This window comes from Mus caroli, unplaced genomic scaffold (genome assembly GCF_978045245.1).
Source record: "Mus caroli unplaced genomic scaffold, Mus_caroli_1 scaffold_3, whole genome shotgun sequence".
In the NCBI taxonomy this organism is placed as follows: domain Eukaryota; kingdom Metazoa; phylum Chordata; class Mammalia; order Rodentia; family Muridae; genus Mus; species Mus caroli.
The window spans coordinates 65,507,390-65,531,394 of NW_028227258.1; the positions used below are offsets into that span (position 1 = coordinate 65,507,390).

At 46.9% G+C, this 24,005-nt stretch overlaps 1 long non-coding RNA gene across 1 annotated transcript; it reads right to left on the reverse strand.

Annotated features, from left to right (window-relative positions):
* Positions 1-14,287: 14,287 nt before the first annotated feature.
* On the reverse strand, positions 14,288-22,315 carry LOC147005517 (uncharacterized). The gene is made up of 4 exons (XR_015046610.1): positions 22,225-22,315; positions 20,205-20,306; positions 17,457-17,875; positions 14,288-14,695 (listed from the first exon to the last, which is right to left on the reverse strand). It is a non-coding gene; the product is annotated as an uncharacterized LOC147005517 (long non-coding RNA).
* Positions 22,316-24,005: the final 1,690 nt, after the last annotated feature.

The following is a 24,005-nucleotide window of genomic DNA, read 5'->3' on the forward strand; positions in this document are numbered from 1 at the left end:
TTTTTTTTTTTTTTTTTTAAAGATTTATTTATTTATTATATGTAAGTACACTGTAGCTGTCTTCAGACACTCCAGAAGAGGGCGCCAGATCTCGTTACGGATGGTTGTGAGCCACCATGTGGTTGCTGGGATTTGAACTCTGGACCTTCGGAAGAGCAGTCGGGTGCTCTTACCCACTGAGCCATCTCACCAGCCCAGGCACAACTTTTTTTAAAGATTTATTTATTTATTATATGCAAGTACACGCTGTCTTCAGACGTACCAAAAAAGGGTGTCAGATCTCATTACAGGTGGTTGTGAGCCACCATGGGGTTGCTGGGATTTGAACTCAGGACCTTCAGAAGAGCAGTCAGTGCACTTAACTACTGAGCCATCTATCCAGCCCCATGGCACAAATTTTTAAATATACTTTCTAATCAGCCTGCTTAGTCACTTTGTATCTCTAGTCATCAGAGAAACAGCCTTCTTTTAGCTAAATTCTCCTTTATGTCACTTAGTATTTCCTAAGAGCATTTATTAGTGAATCATCTAGAGCATCAATTTTACCACTACTTGCCTCCCCCTGCATCAAGACCAGTGTAACGTCCCAGCATCTCTCCCAGTGTCAGGCTCCTGAATCAGAAGATGAGCCATCAGTGGGCATGGAGGTGCACACTCTGTAGTCTGAGCATTGGAGAAGCAGAAGCCAGATGACTAACAGTTCGAGGCCAGTCTGCACTACAAAGTGAAACCCTTTCAAAACATTAAGAATGAAATCAAGCCAGGCAGTGGTGGCGCAAGCCTTTAATCCCAGCCCTCGGGAGGCAGAGGCAGGCGGATTTCTGAGTTCGAGGCCAGCCTGGTCTACAGAGTGAGTTCCAGGACAGCCAGGGCTACACAGAGAAACCCTGTCTCAGAAAACAAAACAAAAACAAAAACAAAAACAAAAGAATGAAATCAAGCAGGTGTGTTGGCACAAGACAGTAATCCCAGGACTCAGGAAACAGAGGCAAGGAGGATCGGAAGTTCAAAGAGGATCGTAGCCTCATCTACAGGGCATCTTTGAAACCAGACTGGGCTACATGAGACTTTCTCTAAACAAACAAACAAACAAACAAACAAGCAGGTAGGGGAAGGGAACATGATAAAAAGTACTGAGGGTGGGAACTAAAGTCTGTGCATTAGTGCCTCTTCAATGACACAGAAACTTTAAAGCTTAGTTAGTCGTTTAGAAGGGCTTTGAGCTGGCCGAGGTGGGAACTGGGTGTGTGCTTTCTCTGGTCCAAGGAAGAGCTGCCAAGCAGCATGAAGACTGCTGGGCCTGGGAACCATAAATGTGCATTGGCAGAAAGCGGCAGAATTACAAGTCTTTCTCCACAGTTCACTGGGTGTGGGAGAGAGGCTAGGGGATTAGATCAATCCAAAAACAAGGGCTCACGAGCTGGCTGTGTTGTGTTCTTAGATGAAGCAGTGCAGGGTGTTTTTCTTTCCAGTGAATGAACCCTTTCAGAGCTCCATGGCTGGTCTTTTGGTTCTACACTGAAGACTATTCCTGGGTTTCAGCATCCATCCTAGAAGTATTCCTAACTGATGACTTGCCTGTAGTTAGGATTAAACAACAGCTTGAAGGGAGTGTGTGACTTTCCTAGAAAGTAAAATGTGTATGTGTGTATGTGTATGTATGTGTGTGTATGTATGTGTGTGTGTGCATGTTTATGTGTGTTTGTATGTGTGTGTATGTATGTATATATGTGTATATACGTATGTGTGTATGTATATATGTATGTATATGATCTGAGGGATCTCTCATCCAGGAACATGGGCCCGCTCACTTGAGGTTAGACTTACTGGATCCGGATTTGACTGATAGACAGAAACATCCTTGCTAGTCCATAAGCCAGAATATGACACAGGCAGAGGGAGAAACTTCAGGTCCAGAGGTTTGGGCTGTGACACCTTGAGGAAATCACTCAGTCCCTTGGGTGTTTATCTTCTTGAGAGGGTTATAACAGTTAAAAGAGCTTACACAGTGGAAGGTACTTATGAATACCACTGAAGGACCAGGGTCAGCACTCATACACAAAGGGTTTCTCCCTTAAGAGACAGAAGGAAAAAGAGAGAAAGGGACAGGGTTTCATTTGCAATCACACTCAGCTATTACTTCTCCTTAGTTAGTTAATACATCTTATTATTGGGGCTGGAGAGATGGCTCAGTGGTCAAGAGCACTGGCTGCTCTTTCAGAGGACATGAGTTCAATTCCCAGCATCCACACAGTGAATCACAACAGTTGAGTCCCATGGGATCTGACATACTCTTCTGGTGTGCTGAGGTAGATGCAGACAAAGCACCAATGTACATAAAAAACATAGCTAAATATTTAAATTTTCATAATGGTCACTGTTGCTGGGTTTTGATTATTCTAAGCCTTATTTCCTCATCTTTAAACAAACATTTTTTTTTTTTTGGTTGTGTTAACAATCACACATCTCCACCACCTGCCCCTGGGACCCAGCGACAGTAGGGTACAACATCACTGGCTGCTGAGATGCGACACATTCCCACAGTCACCTAAAAGGCCCATCTTCCCCCTGCACATGCACTGCATCCCCTTATAAAAGGCCAGTCTCTTCTCTCCTGATAACTTTTCCCCTCCACCCTAGCCTAGGGCACTGGTTGCTGGCCACTCCATGCAGTAATGACGTTGGCATAAACACTTTCCTGGACCCGAGGGAGTAACTGTTGAACGTCTGGCACCCCTCTGGTATTCTTGGAAATGGAGGTACTGCCAGCCACAGTTTTGAAGGCTATGGTTGGCCCTTTTCACCGAGCTGATCTTTTCCCTTGGGTGAGGCTTCAGTTTTTTTCAGCACGGGTTTTTCTCTCTCTCTTGTAAATCCGAGAAGTAGGTGGACCATGTCTGTCTGGGCTTTTAGCCTTGGCCCCTGCCCAGCACTGTGGTGACTTACTGGATAGCTTGTGCCTTCTTTCAATCCTTCCCGTGTCTTTGGGATACCCTGGGCTCTAGCCTGACGCCTCTCCTCACCCAGGGAAACAGTGTCACCCACCTCCAAGATGCCCCCTTTTGGAGATGTTTCATGGAGAACCTCAGGCCACTACACTTAGTGCTTGACTTAAAGGCATCTAAACTTATAGGTCTCTGCAGCTGAACTTGTCCTCGATACCCCTTAGATAATCACCCAAATGGCTGCCTAATAGCACCTTGGATTCTGATATTATATGGGCGGTCCCTGTGTCCAAGCTCTTCTCTTCTCTTCTCTTCTCTTCTCTTCTCTTCTCTTCTCTTCTCTTCTCTTCTCTTCTCTTCTCTTCTCTTCTCTTCTTGCCTTCCTCTGTTCTTCCTGGTCTCTATTCAGCTCCGTCTAGCTATGATGTCTCAACCAGATGACGTCTCTACTTCCCCTGATCTTGCTAATGAACTCCACTTACCCCCCTCTGCCCCTTACCAGCCCCATCCCACAGCCCCCCTTCTCCTCCTCTGGCTTCTTCAGACTCCTCCCTCTCCAGCTGTAGGCCACTCTAACCATCCCACTCTGACACCCACTTTCACCCCACCAGCAGCCTTCAGTCCCCCACTGCTCCCTCCCGCTCTGAGGTGGGACCCCTCCGACTCTCCCCACTCAGCCTTACCCAGATCCAGGTCTTGCTTTTTGGGAGATCACTAGGGTGGATGGCCTGGTCAAGCTACAGGTCCCCATTTCATTAAGTGAACTCTCTCAAATAAAAAAGATCTGGGGTCCTATACCTCTAGTTCCTCTACTTTCATTAAAGAATTCCAATATACTACCCAATCCTATAGTCTCACCTTCTGTGACATAGATGATTCTAACTAACAACCTACTCCAAGGAGTGCAGGTGAGTTTGGGAACAGACTAGAGCACATGCAGTTGAAGTCCACCAAACTAATGGTACACACCAGGCCAGAGCTGAGGAGGTCCCTGAAGTGAAAACTTAAGGGTTCTTTGGAAAGCCAGTTGGGGTGTTTGTTAGGGCAAACACGTGAGGGAACGTTTCGTTAGAGTGGACACAGGTGTGAAAGGCTAACGCAGACTCATGAAGGAACATTTCGCTGAAGCAGACGTGGAAGAGAGGATGTTCCACTAAAGCAGGCATGTGAAAAGACATGTGATAAAAGATTCTGGGGCTGGTGAGATGGCTCAGTGGGTAAGAGCACCCGACTGCTCTTCCGAAGGTCCAGAGTTCAAGTCCCAGCAACCACATGGTGGCTCACAACCATCCGCAACGAGATCTGGCGCCCTCTTCTGGAGTGTCTGAAGACAGCTACAGTGTACTTACATATAATAAATAAAATAAATCTTAAAAAAAAAAAATTCTTTGCTAATGACACGGATGTATTGTTCTACTTTACATTGTGTAGTTGAGCTCTGTTTGATGGGGGTCCGTAGAGAGAAACACACCAAAAAAACTTCTGGTGGTGTGCTGTAGTTTCTTGCCATTTCCAAGGACTTGAGCTGATTGGATGCCCATGCTGAGGCATGACCTCCCACACCCACTCCAGTGAAAACTGCGTGGCAGGCCCAAAAGCTTGGACGCAGTCCTAAGGCAAAAAGTTTCACAAAAACTTAGTCTCCTGGGGCCTTGGCATCGGGTAGCACGAATGGTCCAAACTTGTCCTTGCGTTAGTCAGTGAATGGATCTGTGTGCTTTCTTTCAGTATTGTTTTATTATAGGTGCCTCCAAGGAATGGTTTGACAAATAGCTAAGTTAGGTTGAACTTTGCTTCCTGGCCTTCACCAATGTCCTAGGCGGTCCTTGAGCCAACCCTGGGCTTGGAATTTAGTAAGAATGTTACCTATTCAGATGAATTGCCTCCAGTATTGAAAGAGAGATAGTAAAAGAAATTAGGCATTACTGTCTACTTACATAGAGTTAGAAATCTCAGGGCAAGCTTAGCAAAGTAAGTTTAGAATTCTTATTATAGTTATGTATGGCAGACTACATTACTTATTAGTAGAAAGTCCCCCCACTCTATCACTTAGAATAAAAGCCAAGTCACTCCCATATACAGGAATTTACAGTGGCCTAGGAAGAAGGAGGGTTATGGTTTAAGGAGGAACTACAGTATTGCATTATTCATGGGCAAGAGCAGAACCTCCTGGTGCAAGCTTTCACACGGCTCAGAGGAATAGCATAAATTGTGACTAGGGTGTGAAATCCTCACCTGGTTCCCTAACGGCTGACTTTAGAAAGGGTCACCTTTTATCTCAGTTGTAACCACTGCCTGGTTCCTGATAGTCTTTATGTATGCATTTCTCTGTTTTGTGTCAGATAACTTCACTGTACCTTGGCTGATGTCACCTAACTTCTTTGTTTTCTTCTGTAATATAAGTCTGATGCTCACTTTGAAAAATTACATTCAGATACAGCACTCTCTCTGTGTCAGTGTCTGTCTGTCACTTTTTGCTGACTCCTTGTCCATCTGATTACTGAAACCCTGGTTCCCCGTGGGTTGGGAGACCGACTGAGTCCAGTCTGTGGCAATGACCTATGCTGAGGGAAGGCATGTGGAGGACACGTGATGTTTGGAGGTTATAAATAGGACTCCACAGAATGAGAGAGACAGAGCTTGGCTTGCTGGTAAAGCTAGCTGTACAATGCTTATGGGTCTCATATTTTTGCTGATCTTCACTTCCCTGAGAGAGGCAGAGCTGAGAACTTCTCCTGGTGTTTTTCCTGGTCTCTCCTGCTGAACTCTAGCCATGGCTAAGGCCTGGCTGTCTCTGCTAGGTAGTGTCATGGCTGTTGCTATCCTGACTCTACTGAACTGAACTGCTGGTGTATCCATGAGGTGTTTGCGAATGGATCGAGCTGCCACTGCCTGCTGACCTGTGAGCTTAACTGATGATTTCCAGACAACGCAGATGGGATTTGCTCCAAAGAACCATTTCTGAACAGGTCCACTTCCCCTGTATCCTTTCTTTTCCACTACTTCTGGTGGGCGGTGGGTACAAGGGAGGTTAAAGCATTTAAGAACCATCATTAAAAATAGGATTTGAAAAAATTAAAGTTATAGGTCCCTAGCCAGGATCCCCAGTGGAACTATCCCTGAGCCATTCTAGCTAGATATCAGTTTACAACTTGCCTCCTGGCCAGTCTTCATAAGGCTGCCCTCAAATCAGTAAACAATGAGAAACTCCAAGAGGTCAAACATGAAAACCTGTCTCAATTCCTAGAACTTTCTCACAAAGGCCCTCTTGCAATACACAGATCTATACCCTGAAAACCCCGAGAGTAAACAGTTCCTCATGACTTGTTTCTTTTTCCAACGTTACAGCCAAATTTAAGTGCTTGGAGAGAGAACCCCTAACTCCACAGGCAGAACTTTTAGTGCTGACCTTTAAGATGTACCATGGGAGAGATGAAAAATCCTGCAAGCAAAAATAACAATTGCTGGCCAAGGCCATTCAACCAGCTTTCAGTGACTGCCCAGGCTCCGCTGCCTCCTGAGGCTTGAGGACCACTGGGTCCCTGCTTCAAATATGGTCAGGAAGATCACTGGGCTCAGGCCTGCCCTAACCATGCACCCCAATAAGCCACCCCAGCCATGTCCACCCACCAGCCGACTTCCTAGGTCTGGCCATGTATGAAGGAAGGGGAACAGGCTCCCTTGGCCTGACCACTGTCATCTCTGACAGGGAGCCTCCAGTAGTCACTACCGTATCAGGGTGACACACCTCCTTCCTCCTGGACACTGGGGCCACTTACTTGGTGTTGATGGAGTTTTGGGCTTATGGTTCTTGTATCTTCATATTTCCCTATTTTCAGGGTAGGTGCTTACCAGCCTCACCAGACCCTACCACTCAGTTGTGTCTTTTTTTTTGGGGGGGGGTGTTCGAGACAGGGTTTCTCTGTGTAGCCCTGGCTGTTCTGGAACTCACTTTGTAGACCAGGCTGGCCTTGAACTCAGAAATCTGCCTGCCTCTGCCTCCCAAGTGCTGGGATTAAAGGCGTGCACTGCCACCTCCGCCACGCTCAAATATGCCTTTCATGTCTTCCTACATATAGCCGGATCAGGACACTGCTCCCTTAAGATTCAGAGAAAGCCAGAGGTCAGCCACCTTGTCCCCAGTCCCAGAAGAATGAGGCCTCACTTTGGCCGCCCTGCTCGACTCTCCTGGAGTGGACACCAATGTTTCCTCCTTTTCCTCTTGTCTGCTTCTCTCCAGGGTAACTCTTACACACGGAGATTCGAGGTTCAGGAAACCCTCACTTATAACAAATGGTCCCTTCAAATAGGGTGGGGAAATTTTTCCATAGCAGGCCATCAGGAGCCAATCAATATTCCCATCTCCCCTGTATCCACCCCTCCTCTTTCATTTAATGACTGTTTGGTCTGCTTCCTCTTTGACCAGACAGAAACTTATTGTAAAGAGTGGCCAGGGTGCTGGAGAGGTGGCTCAGGGTTTAAAGGCACTGACTGCTCTTCCAGAGGTCCTGAGTTCAATTCCCACCAATCACACGGTGGCTCACAACCATCTGTAATGGAATCTGATGCCTTCTTCTGATGTGTGTGAAGACAGCTACAGTGTACTTACATAAAACAAATAAATAAATCTTTAAAAAAATATTTGAGAAGATAAGAGCAGTGACTAAGTGGTTAAGAGCACGGGCTGCTCTTGCAAAGGATATAAGTCTAATTCCAGGCACCTATATTGTGGCTAATAAGTGTCTGTAACTCCTGTTCCATGAGACTTAATGCCTTCTTCTGACCTCCAAGTAGGCAGGCACATGTTGTATATAGCCATACATTCAGGCAAAACCCCCATACAGGCATTGTGGCATATGGTTGTAATCTTGACGGTTCAGTTGGAGGTAGAGAGGATTGATATAAATTTCAGGCCAGCCAGGGTGACACAGGGATGACCCAGTCTCCATAAAACAAATAAAGAGGGTGATACTGGCAAATACTTCATGGTTGACCTGGGTTTCCCTGAGGGCGGGCTTGGGTGGGTGACTCACATTCCCAGAGAGCAGGCTCTTTACCGTCAGGTTCTCATCTCCTTCTGTCTTCTGGAACCTTCTCAGCTTACAAAGCATCTTCTCTCACATGTGTCTCTCACCACAGCCCGCAGACTGAAGAACTGAACCACAGAGAGAGGAAGTGACTAAACCCAGGGCCCTCTCCTGTCCCTTCATCGTGGCATTCCCTGACAAGAAATTCCACTTTAGGGTCATGAAGCCCTTAGGATCCTGAAACATCTTGCAGTCTACCCACCATGGTATGGGTATCTTGCCAGCGTGTTTGACCGTGCACTGAATATGTGCCTGGTGCCTGAGGAAGACAGTATCTGTTCCCCTAGGGCTGGAATGAGCTGCCATGTGGGTGCTGGGAATTGAACCGGCGTCCCCCAGAAGAGCAGACTTATGCCTCTTGCTGGCTGAGCTATCTCTCCAGACCTTTTGTTTTTGTTTTCTGAGGCAGGGACCCATGTAGCTCAGGCTAGCCTTAAATGTGTTATGTAGCTGAGGATAACCTTGAACTAGTAATCTTTTTCATACAGTATATTCTGATCACAGTTTCCCTCCCCCAACTCCTCCAGAACCTTTTTACCTCCCCTACCCACCCACCTTCCTTCATACCTGCTTTCTCTTTCTCTTTAGAAAAACTAACAGGCAAACAAACAAAAAAAGCCAAACAAACCAGAGAAAACAATTTTAAATACAAAATCAGAAACCAAAACCAAGCCAGGCAGTGGTGGCACACGCCTTCAATCCCAGCACTTGGGAGGCAGAGGCAGGTGGATTTCTGAGTTTGAGGCCAGCCTGGTCTACAGAGTGAGTTCCAGAACAGCCAGGGCTACACAGAGAAACCCTGTCTTAAAAAACCAAAACAAACAAACAAACAAAAATAGCACAAGGAACAGAGAGACACTGGCTGGGAGTGGGTGGGGGGTGAGGGTGGGCAGGGAACAACAGCAAAAAAATAAAAACACAAAACCAGAAAACAATACACAAGCAAAATAAATAAATAAATAAAAATTTAAAAACAAAAAACAAAGCAATATGAGACAGACAAAAAGTGTACAAAAGTACATTGAGTTTGTTTTGTGTGGGGTGGGCCATCTGTTGCTGGGCACAGGGCCTTCCGGTAAGTGTGGTTAATATACTCAGTGAGATTGTATTGGGGAAAATCTGTTTCCTTTGCAAGTAGATGTCGGTTGGAGACCGCCTTGGTTAGGGATGGGAGTCCGTATCCACTTCCCCTTGTAGCAGTGGCTTCCCCTCCCTCTTGCACTGTGCTAGCCCATGCATGCTGCCACAGACTGAGAGTTCACATGTGTGTCAGCCCTGGTGTCTGGAGCACACTGTTTCTTTGGTGTCATCGTCCCTGCTGGCTCTTACAGTTTTTCTGCTTCCTCTTCCTCATAGCTCCCCGAGCCCTGAGAAGAAAGGTTTGATGAAGGCATCCCTTTTAGGACTGATGGCTGTTTTAGAGACAGGTTTCTCTGTGTCGCTTTGGCTGTCTTGGAAGTCACTATGTAGCTCAGGCTGGCCTCAAACCTAAGATTCTCTTGCCTTAGCCTAGGTTTCAGGTATGCCATCACACCAGCATTTTCTTTCCTTTTTCTCCCTCTCCCTGAGTCTGTTACTCTCTAATTATAAAACTGTAAGCTATTCTAGCATGGTGGGTTATTGTAGAAATTTTTAATCCCAGTCTGGGATTTCTACTCTGCCTTTGATCATCCTTATCCCAAATAAAAGACACATAGCCTTCATATTTATAATAAGCTTTAAACAGCACAAGAGTTGGGCAGATAGCTATTTTCTATGTAATTAGAATCTACTTTTTATCACTAATCCCGAGTTATTTGCTATGTTTTATTTATTTGGGCTGTTAACTCCTATTGGCCAACCCTCAGGGCCATGGTTTTGACCCCTAACCCATGACATCTAAGTAAGTGTGTCTTTTATCAAGGCAGGGTAGAAACCCCAAACTGAGATTAAAAATTTCTACAACAGTGGGTCTTGTCTTTGTCTATAATTCTAGCCCTTTGCAGGGAGGTGGGTAGAGGCCTTGAGGATCAGGAGTTCAAGGCCAGCCTCAGTTACAGAGAATCTGGTTAAGAAACAAACAGCAGGGCAGAGACTATCATGAAAGTCTTCAGGAATCGGTACATCACCTTTGCATGGGACCATTCAAATCTGTGAGACTGGTTGTGACTTTACTACATGGACTTGTTATGGAGTTTGTGACCCCTGGGAGAAGATCATAGACTCAATCCAAATTTACAATTTAAAGATTTATTGGTTACTTTCTAGCAAGATGATTCAAGGTTGCTATGTAGAAAGGATATGGGTATGGGTAAGGGCTTTTTTTCCTTCCTTCCTTCCTTCCTTCCTTCCTTCCTTCCTTCCTTCCTTCCTTCCTTCCTCCCTCCCTCCCTTCCTTCCTTCCTTCCTTTCTTTTTCTTTTAAAGATTTATTTTATTTATATAAGTACACTGTCACTGTCTTCAGACACACCAGAAGAGGGCATCAGATCCCTTTACAGATGGTTGTGAGCCACCATATGATTGCTGGGAATTGAACTCAGGACCTCTGGAAGAGCAGTTAGTGCTCTTAATCACTGAGCCATCTCTCTAGCCCTGATTTATTTATTCTTTTTTTTAAAGATTTATTTATTTATTATATGTAAGTACACAGTAGCTGTCTTCAGACACTCCAGAAGAGGACATCAGATTTCGTTACGGATGGTTGTGAGCCACCAGGTGGTTGCTGGGATTTGAACTTGGGACCTTCGGAAGAGCAGTCGGCGCTCTTAACCACTGGGCCATCTTGCCAGCCCGATTTATTTATTCTTATTTTATGTACATTGATGTTTTGCTACATGTACGTCTGCATGAGGGTGTAATTCCAGAACTGGAGTTACAGACAGGTGTGAGCTGCCGTGTGGATGCTGGGAATTTAACTGGGTCCTCTGGAAGAGCAACCTGTGCTCTTAACCACTGAGCCACCTCTCCAGCTCCTGGGGAAGGACTTCCACAGGCAAACAAGCAAAAACTATTCTGTTCTGCCAGGTAAAGTGGTTAAGGCAACTCAAAACAATCTTTGGATAGCTGTGTAAACAGTTACAGAAGCTAAGTACTCATATCATAACAGGTAGAAAGTCATAGCTGTACATTTTTAAGTGGGGGTCAGAGTCAGGGTTACTGGGAACTTATCTTCCAGTAACTGGAGTCACAATCAGTTGATATGCATCAAGATGAATGCTTAGCAGAAAATGGAACTTCCTTGGCCATAATAGGCTTCAACCACAGGCATGAAGCTAAGGTCTTGATAAAAAGCTTCAGTGAAAGAAGCAAGGGTTTCCAGGAACTCACACCTCTACAGAGAGAGAAGGTTCATCGCCCAGAGAGATACGAAACAGCTTGGAGGTAGAATCACACCACATGTAAGGTCCTTAGGTAAATTACCCGAACAAGAGAGAGATAAACCAGGTATGGTGAGGTCGAGGCTATGGAATCCACTGGGAAAGACCAAAGGCTTAGATTACATGAATTTATTCTTACTGCTCCCAGAAGGACCACGGCCTTAGAGCCAAACATCATGCCCTGCAGGAGGAGGTTATGGTGGGGTCTTAAGAACATCAGAAAGGTCTGTGTTACACTGACCATGGAATCCACACCAGGCAGGAAAATGGTTTTAGCTTCCTTGGTTTCTTACTTTTCAGCTCTACAGTAATAAAAAAAAAAAAAAAATCTTACCCCTTTCCCACAGCAATTAGCAAAGGCAGCTGTTAGGGCTGGAGAGATGGCTCAGAGGTTAAGAGCAGTCAGTGCTCTTCCAGAGGTCCTGAGTTCAATTCCCAGCAACCACATGGTGGCTCACAACCATCTGTAATGGGATCTGATGCCCTCTTCTGGTTTATTTATAAAATAAATCTTAAAATTTTTTTTAAAAGGCAGCCGTTAATACCTCATGGCCCATTTTCCTATTCTAATCTCACCTGCAGGCCACTGGGCTCAACCGGGCACACAACTGTAATACTTTCAATGTTTGCTGTGCATTGGTACTTCCTTACTGCTAAGCCCCTCACTCCATCTCTCTTATCCTCTAGTGCTGTGGATGCCCACTCGCCAGCAAGTAAGACGCCACAACAGGATCCTTCTACAACACATTTATTGGGAGAGCATGGACTGCGTAGGCGAAAGACCCCAGAAATGGCGCTGCTTATATAGACCTAGGAGTGACGTGCCCATACCTAATTGGTTATGATACCAGTACATCATTAATACGCCTTGGGCCAGGCAGTGACTCAGCAAAAAACTCTATGGCACATGCACACATTGGTTGTTTACCAATATTCATGGGCGTCGGCTTACTGAAACCAGCACCATCTTGTAATGGCGTTTGTGGCTTCCCACATACTGCATCTCCCAGGAACAGCCATTTGGCCCCCAGACTCCTTAGGGTGTGCTTGGCTCCATACTAAGTTTCTCCACTCATCATAGGGATGTATCTAAGTTATTACTCAGATCTGAGAGCTTTAGTGACTGGGATAGAGCAGTTCACTTCTGAGCAGGGGAAACCACAGTCCCTTGCAGTTATAGGGCTGGCTGTCACATCCCCACAGCGGCAACTGTAACCCCAAGATTTAAGAGATGCAGGTGTGAGGAGCAGTAACTCAAGGTCATCTTAAGCACTGCTTAGCAAGTGTTTCTCAAGGCCTCTGCTTCATGGCCCGCTGCCAGGTTCCTGCCTTGACTTTGCTCTGATGGCCATCAATGGTGGACTGTAACCTGTAAGGTGTAAACCCTTCCTCTCCCTTGCTTTGGTCATAGTCTTCATCATAGGAACAGAAAGTAAATTAGGACAAGGAGGGCTGGTGAGATGGCTCAGTGGGTAAGAGCACCCGACTGCTCTTCCGAAGGTCCAGAGTTCAACTCCCAGCAACCACATGGTGGCTCACAACCATCCATAACGAGATCTGGCGCCCTCTACTGGACTGTCTGAAGACAGCTACAGTGTACTTACATATAATAAATAAATAAATCTTTAAAAAAAAAAAAAATTAGGACAAGGAGGCATTGGAGGGAATATAGTCAAATTCATTATATTTGTGTACGAAAATAGCGTGAATTGATACAGGTGATTAACCTATATCAGTAAACAAAAAGCTTGAATGTCCAAATGCACAAAAAAAAAAAAAAATCCTAAAAATTATTACAGCTCTGTTCAGCAACCTGTAGCCCGGGAAACCTGTCAGGTCTACAAAGACTTATTGGAGCTGTGATATTTCTTTTCTTTCTTTTTTTTTTTGTTTTTGTTTTTTTCGAAACAGGGTTTCTCTGTGTAGCCCTGGCTGTCCTGGAACTCACCCTGTAGACCAGGCTGGCCTCGAACTCAGAAATCTGCCTGCCTCCACCTCCCAAGTGCTGGGATTAAAGGCGTGCGCCACCACTGCCCAGAAACTGTGATATTTCTAAAGCAGCTTAAAGGGACAGGAGGCAGAAAAGACAGGGGCCTGACCTTCAACTGCTAAGACACACTATATTTATTAGTACACTTAGCAAGAGGCAGCCTCTCTCCCATGGGAAATTGAGGGGTCTACAGAGGGTAGAGGGAGCTGGCTGAAACGGTTTATAGGGTTGGGATGAGGGACTTGGCAGTAAGGAAGTTATTTTCCAAAACAAAGTATCCTTTCTAGGATGTCCATAAGAACAAAAGGTTATCCATAACATTGTAGGAATCTTGTTTTACTGTACCAGGGGTACTTCAGGAGACCACGTGCCATCTTCCAGGGCCCACAGCCTCCTGGTTTTCACAGTCCTGCCTTCTCGACAGTCCCCGAGTCTCCCCAAGCTCACAGTACCCTTAGATTTACTCATTTGGTCTCACGTGACCCTCTGATTCCCTAGACCCCAATGCTACCACCGTGCAGGGGCAGTAGAAGCCCAGCTCCGGGTCTTCAGGGCAAAACGGAGCAGAGTGGAGATTCGGGGCGGGGCCTCGGGGCGGGGTTCTGGACTCTGAGAAGGAAACCTTGAGCAGACCTTTGGACTCAGCTCTGCAGGGAATGGCATCAGCGGTTGACTCAGTCGACTCCCCCAGGCATAAAATCACAAAAGAGTTTTTGTTAGATGCTGATTGGGGAGGGAGTGGGAAAAGGGAGTCCAGGCTCCTTTTAGAAGGCCAGACCTCGGCAGTTTGAGCCAGGGGCCGCCTGGAGCCGCCCGGGACGGCCCAGAACGGCTGGAGCCAGCCCGAGGGGAGCAACAGGGCTTGGAGTGCTCAGAACTGCTGAAGCATCTCTCTCTATCCCTGCTGAGAGTCCATGCAGTTGGTCCTGTGTAGATTCACCAGGTAGTTGCTAAGTGCAATGTTAGCCAAACCTATCAGAACGTTTGTGAAATGTTAAACAAGGGCAAAATCTGGGGAACAGCTCCTGATAATTAGGATTAAACTGTAAATTACTTTAAAATACAAGGCAGTTTATCTTCAATTCCAGTACTGCAGAGGCAGGAGGACCAGCCTGGTCTATACAATGAGTTCCAGGCCAGCCAGGGTACACAATAAAACCTTGAAGAAAAAAAAAAAAGGGGGGGGGGGCAAAGTGGCAAATCAGATACCCTGATGGGATGTGAGATGGGATAGAGATGGCTCAGCAATTCTGAGCACTCACTTGCGTGGGAAGTCGGGAAGTCGTCGCAGTGAAACAGCTGGATTAGACCACTCCTGTGGGTGGAAAAGGAAAAGTTTATTCAAACTGCCAAGGCTATCTCTCAAGGGTCAAAAAGGTAGGGAAAGCCTTGCCAGTTATAAAGAGAGGAGCTAGCTTACCAGAGGATCAGCCAGAACAGTGGTAGAGGGAGATTTGTGGGCCGAAAGAGCCCAGGGGCTTTGATATGTGTTACAGTTTATGTTAATAGGGAACGAGTTGCCACATTCGCCCCATTTGGTAGGGAAAGCTTAGGGAAACGGCTCTACCTGGCAGTCAGAAGCCATTTTGTAGCTTCTGGAGAATGCTGAGTGTACGCTTTAGTTTATCCACAGACAAACTTGTTTTATTCCGAGTCCAGCCTGAGCTGAGCCCAGATTGTCATTTGGGGACACTGTCAGGAGTGCTGCCCTTTTAGGGACTTGAGGGGGTGGGCCTAACATCGCTCTTCTAGAGGACCAGGGTTTGATTCCCTGCACCCACACAGCAGCTCAGAAGTCTGTAACTCCAGTTTAGGAGATCTGACCCCCTCTTCTGGCCTCTTGGGGTTCATGGAGCACAGGCATAGAAGCAAGCAAAACACCCACACAGACCAGGCTGGGAAAAATAAAATTTAAAGAAAATGGGAAGCTGGATATGGTGGTCCATACTTATAATCCCAACACGGAAGGACTGCATGAGGTGAAGGCCAGTCTGGGCCACTAAGGAAGTTTCTAGCTAGCTGGGGCTATCTCAAAAGCAAACAAAATCAAGTAAATAATAAATCCCACCCCTGCTGTGAAGGACTCACTGGAGAAGAACAGATGGGTAAGAGGGAGGTCTCCCCATAGCCTGGTCCTGGGGGACAGTCTCTGCATCCCTAACATTGCTTTCTAATCTGAGGTGGACAGTGATACCCCTCCCTCCAGGCCCTTGGGTGGCCCTGAGTCCCCCTGACCTATGCTCCCTCATTTCAACATCAAAGAACTTGTTGTAGAAGCTGCGCCTCAGCCTCATCAAGGCCAGTTTCACTGCAGTCCTTGGAGAGATCCCTGCACAATGGTACCCTTTGCTCGGGTCACCAAAGCCACTGTCCTCCTCTGACCACACCCTGGGCTCCACTAAGCCCTCCCCTGTTTGGGAGGAAGCCAAAGCCGACTGTCCTGTTGTGTCCTGCTGCAAACCTCATGTACACTCTGCTAAGTTCAGCACATCAGTGGTTCTGGGACAGCCCTGTGCCCAGCTTGCAGCAAAGGCTCTTCCTAAGGTCCACACCCAGCCTCCCCAGAGGAGGCAGCAGGGAAGAGAGCATTCTCCGTCGACCTCCCTGGAGACTTGGCTTGGATCGCTGGGTTCTGGCCAGCTCTGAGGATCCATCTGTTCTCAGCCATCAGGCAGCAGCAGCCACCAGCCTCAGAAGGTGGTATTCAAACCTTCAGAACCCTGAGCCATGTCAGAGGTACAGCCACTGATGACAAGTCCCTAACAAGGTGCAAAGCACAGGACATCCTCCTGGCCCCACGCTGTCTCAACAGAACACCAGGTGTTTAATGGTCAATTAATGAGAGACCGGCTCTCCCCACAGCTTCCACCTGAGGTCCGCAGGGCATCCTCTTCTGAGGAAGGGGGATGAGAGCATACCCCCTCATACCTGTTTAGACAGAGTGTTTTAATGTCAAGGGTGGCAAGATGGCTCAGTGGGTAAGGCCTGAAGATCTGAATTTGATCCCCAGGACCCACACAGTGGAAGAAGATACCCCATTCCTGACAGTTATCTTCTATAAGTGGTAGCAGAGCTGTGCTGGGAGTGTGCAGACCGAAGTTCTGACTCCAGTTCTGCTCTCAAAGCCAAGCCTCTCCCACGTATCCCTCATTCCATTAGTCTGCAACTCCATTTCATAATGTCCTGAAGACAATGAAATGACACAAAGAAGCTAAACTGCCTTTGCAGAGCTCCGGTATGTGGCTGAGTGACAGAGCAATCCCTAAGCACATGAAGGCTCTGAGCACCATCCCTGGGCCTGCTGAGTGAGTGCACAGAGGAAGGAGAGACGTGGGTGAGGGACCGTGCTGGGGAGCAGTCAACTGGGGGTCTCTGAGCTTCTATTTATGGACATTGCCCAGATGTCACCGGACTTAAGTGCCATTCATGTTTCCAAACATGGTCACCTACTTCTTTTTGTTGTTGTTGTTGTTGTTGTTTGAAACAGGGTTTCTCTGTGTAGCCCTGGCTGTCCTAGAACTCACTCTGTAGACCAGGCTGGCCTCCAACTCAGAAATCCGCCTGCCTCTGCCTCCCAAGTGCTGGGATTAAAGGCGTGCGCCACCACGCCCAGCTACTTTTTTTTTTTTGGTTACCTACTTCTATACCCTCTCTGAGTAGAAGGGACATGTGAGCTCCTGGGAAATGTGAAAGATACAAAACTTAACTCGTCTGCGGCCCCACCTGCCCAAGGACCAGGTAACTTGCTGGGATGCTGGGAGTTGTAGTTCTTAGAAAATAACAAAGCCACATGGGAAATACGGTGGCCATATGGGTTTGTCCTTAAAGGACTTTGCAATATGTGTCCTAGGGACACTCAGCTAAGAACTTCAGGGAGTGGTCCTGACCAAAACCCATCCTGGTCAGCATTTAATTAAAGCGTGCTTCAAATCTGGCTCAAAATCGTAGAACCCGTGTTCCTCTATTGGCTCCCGGGATTAACAAATGAAAAATAGATTATATATGTTCTCATATATATAACATATAAATATATAAAGGAAGAACCAGAACACAGAAAAACATCAATCAAAACAAACCTCCAAAAGTGTATCTTGGTGTCCAGTGTGTGGGACTTTCTCAAGACCTTCTGGGCTCTGTTCCGTGGCCTTGGCTCTCTGGCTCTGCCCTCTGTAGCACACACAGCTTCTCTCAGAGGTTCAGGTGAGCTCCATTCCACAGCTCCTGCTGTCCTGGGGGTCATTCCATGGTCTTGGCCTTTCCAACTTGCTAGGATCTCCATGGCAGCTGCGAATACACCGTTACCAATGGCCTCTCATGGCCTACCTTCAGGGCCTCCAGCCCTGCCTCGCAGTGCCAGCCTCAGCGGCTCTCCATGATCTCTTCATGCCTTCAAAGCCAGCATCACCTGAGTGACCATTACTCATCACCAAGTCCAGCTGTCAACATGAAGTGCAGCCGTGCCCCTCTCTGGACCACAATTTTCATTTTACTGACCCTGCAGAAATATTCCCAGATTTTACCTCAGTGATGCTGGTCTCTTGTTAATCACAGTCCCAGCTGACCAGTGTCAGTTATCCCAGTAAAGGCTTCATGTTAGTGGTCCTGGCCTCTTATTGATTATAGCTGGCTCTTCAGCTCCATATGACCAGGACCACAGATTCTTTTATTTATTTATTTATCCTCAGATACTCCAGAAGAGGGCATCATATTTCATTATGGATGGTTGTGAGCCATCATATTTCATTATGGATGGTTGTGAGCATCATATTTCATTATGGATGGTTGTGGGATTTGAACTCGGGACCTTCGGAAGAGTAGTCGGCGCTCTTAACCACTGAGCCATCTTGCCAGCCCCCACAGATTCTTAATAAACGCATGAATGGCCCTGATAGAGTCTTTACTTTCCTCTGAAACGTCAGGAGCCAGGCCTCCATCGTCCACACTGCTCAAAGCATTACCCTCTTAGATCCCACAACAACCTACTAAGTTCTGAACACTCAGTTGTTTTTCTAGCCCAGAGTTCTAAAGTCCTTCCTGGAGAGGAAGAAAAAAAGTGGGCAGAACTATCACAGCCATTTCCCATGAACCTGGTACCAATTTCTGGTTTGGTTTGCTTTCTATTGTGGTTAACACCATGACCATAAACAGCTTGGGGTAGGAAAGGGTTTATTTGGGTCAGCGGTTACAAGTTCAACATCAGGGGAAGCCAAGGTAGGAACCTGGAGGCAGAAACTAAAACAGAGGTCATGAGGGGTGCTGTCGACTGGCTTGCTTCCCTTGGGATTCTCAGCCTGCTTTCTTATACAACTCCAGGACCACCAGTGCAGAGGTGGCACCATGCACAAGTGAGGACTGGTCCCTCTCACATCAGTCACTAAGCAAGAAATGACCTCACAACTGGCCTACGGGAGAATCCATGGGGACATTTTCTCAGTTTAGGTTCTAACTTGTGTCAACTTAACAAAAAACAAAACAAAACAAAACAAACAAACAAACAAACAAACAAACACCTGCCCGGGACATCGATCGGGCAGTGGACTCCTAGACTGGCAAGTCATTTGTCCTAGGGAAACAAATCAGAGGGGACTTGTTGGAAAGATTGGTGCGAGTGGGTATAAAGCTGGATTAGGTGTCCAGCAAACTTCTCAGCACCCAGCAAGAGAGTTAGAGCCCGGGCTGGAGAGATGGCTCAGCGGTGAAGAACACTGACTGCTCTTCCAGAGGTCCTGAGTTCAATTCCCAGCAACCACATGGTGGCTCACAACCATCTGTAATGAGATCTGATACCCTCTTGTGGAGTGTCTGAAGACAGCTACAGTGTACTTACATAAAATAAATAAGTAGATATCTAGATAGATATCTAGATATTTAAAAATAATAATAATTGGATACACATTGAGAGCTACCCAGTGGCCTCTGGGATTTGGGGTGAGTGGTTGGTCCCAAGGAGGTGACAGTCTTCTTTAGTGACTGTGGTATGTCCCCACACACAGCTCTAAGGAGGTGTCAGGGCCCTGGCTGGGGGTGCTTGGTCTGTTTGGAATGGTAAAACTGGAAAGGGGACAGAGTCCTGAAGGACAAGCTTGGTGATGAGCTACGGAGCTGAGGGGTAAGTAAGCAAATAAGATCTGGCCAGCACCGGAGCAGACATGGTCCCTTTTTGCTCTATTCTTTATCCACTGGCATGGTTTGGGGCCGGTGGTCAGAGGCCAAACAAGTTTCCTCCTGCCTCAGCGTGTTTCCTCACAGCAGGCTAGGACTCTCCTACTTCTGACTTCAGGCCCTTGGTATGTTTGAAATTCTTGCCTCTCCTGTGGCTGCCCGGCCCACCTCTGACCACAGCAGAGCTTGCGCCCTTCTCCCTGCCCTTCTGTGTCTGCTGCTCTTAAGTCTTCAGGGCCATTTGTCAAGATTAATTGGACACTGAGCCGGCTCTCTCTGGAGATACAAGGAAATGCCTAGGCGTCACAGCAAGACTCATGTGGGAAAGACTCCCATGATAAGGCTGACCTGTGGCCAGAGGCCGACCCACCACAGCCTAGGAAGAAAAGATGCCTTGTTAGAGACTCTGGGGAATGGAGATCATTTGTTCTGCTTGATCTTTCACCCCCTTCCCATCTCCTGGCTTTTCTCCCTAATTCTTAAAGAGGCACCGCCCTCCAATGACTGACAGAGCCCTTGTCGCCTCCAGAGCTGATCTCTGTGCGTGGAACATTCTTGGTTTAATTTCTTCAATGAGTTGACAGATCCAGTTATCACACAAATCACCCTATTCTCCTGAGACACTTGGAGGGGGAAGGTGAGGTTTATATAACCTTACTTACTCCAGACGAAATGCGATATTTCCCGCCCTTATCCCAGCAGCTGCCATTGATCTGGGAATTGGTCACAGTTCAGCTGTGGCTGCAGTTCACTGAAGTTCCAGGCTGAAGAACGAAACAATAGGTTCCTCTGTATTCTCAACACGCTTTGAGGCCACAGCCCGATCCCCCACCTCTGGGCAGTGCCCACCCCTCCTCCCATGATCTCCTGTCTCTCTCAGAGAGCATCTGTCCTCAAAACCCATTCAAACTCCTCAGCCCAGGGTGACCTCAGGTTCCACTCAGGAAACCTGCTAAGTTTAGAAGCCCTGGTATCCAGTTGGTTGAGGTCCTAGCTCGATGCCCCTAATCCTGGCACTCAGGAGACAGAGGTAGGAGGAGTTTAAGGTCAGCCTGGGCTCTATAGTGATGCCCTGTCTCCAAAAAAACCCAACAAGAATAGAAGGCAGGTTTCACCCAGCCAGCCACACACAATCCTAGTATCCCAAGTACAGAAGCTTGCGTGTGACTGCTCATCTCATCACGCTCACCCAGCCCGAGCTATATGAACATGCTGTTCATGCAGGAAAGGCACCCACAGCTGAGCACCACAGGTGTCAAGACGGGGAACTTTAAGTGGCACATCAGCTAGAAATAGTCTTGCTCTTATAGCATCATTAACAATAACATTGTGCTATTTTTGTAGGTGACTACAGCTTTCACACACATGCTTTCTCTTTTAGTTTTTATGACAACCTATGAATAGATACACAGGATTATGTTAATAATCCAGACTTCATAGAGGAGAAAACCGAAGTGTAAAGTGCTGAAGAGCACAGCCCTCACAGAAGGCAAAGCTCCCTCTCGTGCACTGTCTCCAGGCCCACTGGCCACTCAGCAACAGCAATAGTCGTGAGTACTACAATGGGCTTTGCAGCCACACAACCCTAATGTGTGTGGGCTACTTTGTTCATTAAGACCCTTAGGGACAGGGTTCCATGGTGGCTTGTGTCAGGAGGGGGTGTCCTAGCTACTTAGTCCCCTACTTCGTCATAGCTATACCATTTGATCAAATGTGTAAAATGGGCGCAGGAGAGATGGTCCAGAAGTTGAGAACACTTGCTCCTCTTGCAGAGGACCCAGGCTCTGTTCCCAACACTGACGTGTGGTGGCCAACTCCACTGCCAAGGGATTCCTATTCTGAACTCCATGGGCACCAGGCACATCCCCATGCAGGCAAAACACTCATACACACAATACAGTTTTAAAATTCTGTAAAATGGTTATGTCAGGACAACACCAAAGACATCTGGGAAACCTTCCCAATCAGCTGAGAACATTCTAGAAGCCTGATCCAGAAGCTCTAGTTAGTGACCTTGTTTCCCAAGCAAAAAAAAAAAAAAAAAAAAAAAAAATGTAGGGAGATTTATAAGCATTCAAACATACAACATAATTGCCATAGTAGTGAGGATTATGTAACCCTAATTCGGGTCAAGGTCATGTGTGGTCAGTCCATCCAATATCCTAAGTATGTACTTCCTTTTCCGAGAACCCGGTCAGCAAGCAAACATACTCAGCATGAGGACGTCGGGTCTGGCTGGAAGACACTAGTAGATGAAAATATAGAGATAAAATCAGGAAGGACTCTGTCTTTGTAGCTTTTGACTAAGTTTGGACTTCACAGAGCAGCTGGGAGTCCAGGGTACCAATCCACACTTCAGTCTTCATCTTACCCAATACATCATGTCCTGTCCCTTCATTGTCTCAATGCCCAAGAACCAGCTCACCCACGATGGCATGAGACAGCAGCCAGAAAGTGCTGGAATGTGGCCAGAGTTGTTTAGGAAGCACTTATCACTTCTTGCTTATGGGCTCACCCCACACCCTTACAATAAATACCTACTGTGTGCTAAGTAAGATGGATAGACTCAGAGTACACACAGTAGAGGGTCTCCCATCCAGGCACCTGGGAAGAGAACAACAGGAGGTGGTGGTTCCCTCAGGAACAGTGAGGGAGTGTGAGCTGAGTCAAACCAAAGCTTACAGGTCAGAAGGGCATCATTGATGAGTGTGACAATGTGACAGGACCAGGAAACCGGGGCTAGCGACCAGCCAGGCGTGTCACAGTTGTGAATGGAACATTGCCTGTGGAAGAACAGAGATGAACAAACCATGACTGACTCTGAGAGGGGGGAAAGACAAAGGACAGACTTTCAGGAAATGGTTGCCATGTCCACACACCGGAGGCAGACAGTTTCAGATTCCTTCCGGGGTTCTAACTGTATATACTGGTATTGGCGCCAGCACTTCCTTCCTTGAGAAAGGATAACATCTTTTTAAGATAATTCGCCTTGATATGATGACTAATGCAACACCCAAACAGACTTAATCCCACTGTGTCACTAGGGCAGGTTTGGACCCTCAATCCTCTTGCCTCTGTCAGTGCTAGGATTACAGATACTCTATGCAGGAAAGAAGTGATTGAGTAAAATTATCGGAACTTCTCAAAAGGTTTGCTTGGACACAAGATCTATCGTCAACAATGCTGACAGGATCCCCACACCTGTCACTGAGGAGGTAGAGGCGAGGACATTTGGGGTTTAGGGTCATTCTTGTCTCCATAGCAAATTTGAGGCCTAGGACAAACATAGACAGAGATAACAGGGCCTGCCTAGAAAACTGAGGAGCGGGACTGAGGAGATGACCCATCAGTTAGGGGCACTGACTGCTCGGGCAGAGAACCCGTTTGGTTCCCGGCAGCCTCATGGCAGGAGCTCATTTTCAAGGGATCTGTCACCGTCCTCTGGCTTCCACAGATGCCAGGGATGCACATCGAGCCTAGACAGACATGCAGACAAAACACCCACACGCATAAAGTGAAAACAAGTACATCTTTTTTTTTTTTTTTCGAGACAGGGTTTCTCTGTGTAGCCCTGGCTGTCCTGGAACTCACTCTGTAGACCAGGCTGGCCTCAAACACAGAAATCCACCTGCCTCTGCCTCCCAAGTGCTGGGATTAAAGGTGTGCGCCACCACTGTCCGGCGAAAACATGTAAATCTTGAATAAGAGAAAGAAAAGACTGGGGACGGGTGGCAAACTGGTCCCTACACAAGTGTTTCAGGGAGTTCCCAAACCTGAGCTCCAGGAATGGAGTTCATCAGAGTTACAGGCATGGGCAGGCCATCACACCCCACGTTAGGACTGTTTCTGTTTGCATACCTATAAATAGAGTAACAGTCTTCAGTGCACAGAGCTACAAGACAGAGTGACATGTGTACAAACCCTCACAACGGTCTCAGGCAGAGCAAATACATGCCTGTTGCTAAATTATTATTGATCTGGTGCCGGAGGTCAAACCCGGCGCTTTGATGGGTATGTGCTAAGCCCTATCACTCAGCTTGGCCACTGAGTTAAATCCAGAGGGCATGGTGTTGTTATCATTAAGATATTTTTAGGGAAGCAGGCTCAGCAGTTAAAGAGCACTGACTGCTCATCTGAAAGGTCTTGAGTTCAATTCCCAGCAACTACATGGTGGCTCACAACCATCTGTAATGGAATCCAATGCCTTCTTCTGGTGTGTCTGAAGACAGCTACAATGTACACACATACATAAAATAAATAAATAAATAAGTAAATAAATAAGTAAATAAATAAATATTTAAAAAATGAGTGTTTGCCTGTATATACGTAAGTTCACCACGTGTGCCCGGTGCTCATGTCCAGGAAGGCCAGAAGAGGGTGTTGGATCACCTAGAACTGGAGTCCCAGGCTGTCATGACCCACCAGGTGGGACTGAGGCTGGGTCCTCAGCAGGAGTACAGTGC